Raw genomic sequence first — 4,368 nt, forward strand, 5'->3', positions numbered from 1 at the left:
TTCAACAGTGTTTGGTGTCTGAAGTTTAAATGTGAACAAATTGCTGAAGCCCATTGACTATGTGGTGAATGCCTTTAATGGAAGTAAATGAAAATATATGGTAACAGGAACTGAAGGAAACAGAAAGTACAAGGCACAAGCAGAAGAAAACATCAAAGTAAAACAAAAATTAGTGTACTCGGAGGGATAAAGAAAGTTTTTGTCTTTATTATAAACAAGAATAGAATGTGTTAAAATGGAGAATCAGCTGAGAATAAGAAAGAGCTCTTGAAAACTAAAATGGAATGCCTGAAATAAATAATATAGTACATGAAAGAAAAGATACACTGAGGGAAATCCCTTTGAAAATAGAGCAAAAGAAAATGAAGATAGAATACTGGAGAGTAAAAAAAAAAAATAAGAAAACCAGAGGATTAGTTCAGAAAGTCAAACATCATAGATAATAGTCATTCCATTAAAGTCAATCATAAAAGGTGTTTATTTGGTACAAAATTTATATTCTCTGTAGCACACTATCTAATTTAACCTGTATGATCATTTTATTTAAACAACATAATTACATGGAACCTAGAATAGGGAATGTGATCTTGTTATTCTGTATGGGTTAATGCAATACCCCAATACATCCCAGAGTATTTGGGACAGAAAAAAAAAATTGAAAAGTCCACTTGAGAGACTGGAGAGAAATGTGGAAATATTAAACTTCCCCAACTGGGGAACTCCTGATATTCTTGCAAGCATTAGGGATTCCCAATTTATTAAGTCAAGACCTTGATCTTGGGGCTTGCTCTTATGAAACTTATTCTTGAGAAGGAGGAGCTAAGCCTACTTGTGATTATGCCTGAGTCACCCCCAGAGAACCTCTTTTGTTGCTCAGAAGTGGCCTCTCTCTCTCTCAGCCAACTCTGCAAATAAACTCACTGCCCTCCCCATTACATGGGATATGACTCCCAGGGGTGTAAATCTCCCTGGCAATGCAGGATTTGACTCCTGGGGAGGAATCTGGATCTGGCATCATGGGATTGAGAAAACCTTCCTGACAAAAAGGGGAAAGAGAAATGAAACAAAATAAAGTTTCAGTGGCTGAGAGATCTCAAATGTAGTCAAGAGGTCATTCTGGAGGTTATCCTTATGCATTATATAGATATCCCTTTTTAGTTTTTAGTGTATTGGAATAGCTAGAAGGAAATACCTGATACTGTTGATCAAGTAGCCTTGATCTCTGATGATGATTGTATAACTATATAGCTTTTATCATGGGACAGTGTGACTGTGAAAAACTTGTGGCTGACACTCCCTTTATCCATTGTACGGGCAGATGAGTAGTGAAATAAAGACAAAAAATACATATGTAATGGGGTAATAAGGTGGTAGTGGTGGGGTGGGGTATGGGAATCCTGTATTTTATGCAAGATTGTTCTGTAAACCCACAACTTCTCTAATTAAAAAATTTAAAAGCAGGAGGGGTTGTTTAAATGAGCAAGAGAAATTAAAAGTTAATGAATAAACTCACAACACTTTTGAAGGAAAATAAGAGAAAATAATCAAAGAAATAATGTAAGAAAATAATTTTCCAAATTGCAAATTATTTTTTAAATGTATAATAAATTGCAAGTCATATAATGGTGAAATTTCAGAACATCAGTATTAAGCAGGTGGTCTTTAAAACCTTTTAGAAAAAAAAAGTTACCACATCATGAAAAAAAGACAATGAATTTCAAAATGCCACTGAGTTTTTCTGAAGCTCCACTGAAAGCTAGAGGGCAAAGAAGAAAAGGGCCTTTAAATTCTGGAGGAAGTTATTTATTAACCTAAACTTTACAATTCCCAGACAAATGACTGCTTACACATGATAAAATAAATATATTACAAGCTCTAAACGTCTCCGCCCTTGTTTCCTTCTAGAAATCTTTTATTAGGAGGTTCATAGAATATGTGCTCCAGAAAAATGACAGAGTAAAACAAGAGTGAAGAAGATATAGAATCTGCAAAATAGGAGATCTAACATACAAGGGCAGCAATTTAAAGACTTACAGTGCTAGAGAAACTAAGCTTCAGAATGCATGGTCATGCATGTGGTTTGGAGAATAATCAGTTCACGGTGAAAGAGGAGAATTTAAAGGCCTTAAAAGGAAAGACTCCAAGGAGAACAAATTAAATTCATGTGTGAAATGTTACTGTCAGTTCTTTGAGAAAGAGATGCTGGAGCATTTGGTGGAAGATATAGTAGGTTAAGGGAAAACAGGCAAATGTATATAAGCAAAAACACTTGGTAATGATTTACTGTAAGGAAAGCAAAGCACTGTCTAAGAAAATACATTCATTCACTGCAGTATTTGTCAAAGCAGTGGGAAAATATTTGATTTATTAAAATGTTGCTTTCAGATATATACATATACACATACACACACTCAGAGATTCATCTTTCCAGTTGAAAAGTTACATTTAGTTTAAATGCTAAGTGATCCAATTTCTTTTCACCAATGTATATTAATTTGTCACTTTCATTAGTTTTCTAAAACTAGAATAAGTCTACATCATCTATCACTATTTTTGTGAAAATAACGAGAACTATTTATTTTCTTCTAATAAAGAAGACATGTGGACATAGAAGTCTTCCTACTTTTTAATGTTTTCAAATTGCTTGCAGGTTCCAATAATGTATCCAGAAGGATAATCACCAGGCACATGTCAGGTGTTCCCTTAAGGAAACCATTCTCTAGATGGCCTTGGAGGAAGGTATAATTTCAATTGTCTTTGGCCATGTAAAATGTCCTTTACCCTGATCAATTAATGATGGTGATTTAAAAGAGTTATCAACCTAAGAGACATTTACTTGAAAAGGTGATTTGCATTAAAGAAAAGGTGTTCTTGAAGTCTTTTCTCTTTAGCCAGACAACATAATTCTTTATAAAGCAAAAGCTTTCATTGTCTGAAAACAAAATTACATTCCTGTTTGCCATGCTTTTAGCAATGAAGCAGAAACAAGTAATTGGTTTGGAGCAGTTTTAAACAAGTATTATACAACTCTAATAATGTATTACTAACAAAGTGTTCTTTTTTATATTTCTTTTAATAAATTCCCAGATTGATCAGGTAGAGATAGAAATGGTATTCTATTATCTGCATGACTAGATGCCACAAAAGGAGGGGAATGACATCAGTAATACAGTCATTGAGCATGGTTTAAAGCAAAGATTTTATAACCATGGCAATAAATACCATAGACATTTTTTTCCTGTCATGACATAATTTTTAGTCATTTATAAAAAATACTCTATTTCATCCATACACATGCATTTTAGTCATTTATAAAAAAGTTACTCTATTTCATCCATACACATGCATATCTGTACATATACACATTTATCAAGAAAATTAGAATTGTTAAAAGTAGAAGATAATTTTCAGTACCTTTGATTTGTTTTATAAGTGCATAATTCAAAAGAGAACTGTGTATCAAAAATGTTTGGAATATGATTTTATGTTAAAAAGCCATAAACTTTTTTTTAGCTTTTTTGAGAAAGTTTATTACTGATCCTGGTTAATAATAAACAGTCAATTAATGCTGCTGAAGTCTCAATCTCAAAAGATACTCAAAAGAAGTTTCTTTTCAATCAAGATAATATTTCTTGTTATGTAATACTTTGCATATGGTTTTTAAAAATAAATTCTGAGGATAAACAATTAAGTAAACTAAATTCACAATGGATGTAGAGCTACATTTACTGGGATGACTTAATCTGTCTCTATATGAACATAGATTTACTCATAAATTTACTCATTCTATGTCTAAACTATTTTTTTTTCTTTTTTTTGCATTTTTATTGAGATTGTTCAGGTACCATACAATTATCCGAAGATCCAAAGTGTACAATCACTTGCCCCTGAGTACCCTCATACAGCTGTGCATCCATCACCACACTTTATTTTTGTTCAATTTTTAGAAACTTTTCATTACTCCAGTCAAGAAATAAAGTGAAAGATGAAAAAAAGAAAAGGAAACTAATCCTCCCCTATCCCTAACCAACCCCCCTCAATTGTTGACTCATAGTATTGGTATAGTACATTTGTTACTGTTTATGAAAAAATGTTGAAATACTACAAATTGTAGGATATAGTTTGCAATAGGTATATATTTCTTCCCTATATGCCCCTCTATTATTAACTTCTAATTGTATTGTCATACATTTGTTCTGGTTCATGGAAGCGATTTCTAGTATTTGTACAGTTGATCATGGACATTGCCCACCATAGGATTCAGTTTTATACATTCCCATCTTTTGACCTCCAACTTTCCTTCTGGTGACATATATGACTCTGAGCTTCCCCTTTCCACATAATTCACACACCATTCGGAGCTGTTAG

This window comes from Choloepus didactylus, assembly GCF_015220235.1.
Source record: "Choloepus didactylus isolate mChoDid1 chromosome X unlocalized genomic scaffold, mChoDid1.pri SUPER_X_unloc2, whole genome shotgun sequence".
Taxonomy (NCBI): domain Eukaryota; kingdom Metazoa; phylum Chordata; class Mammalia; order Pilosa; family Megalonychidae; genus Choloepus; species Choloepus didactylus.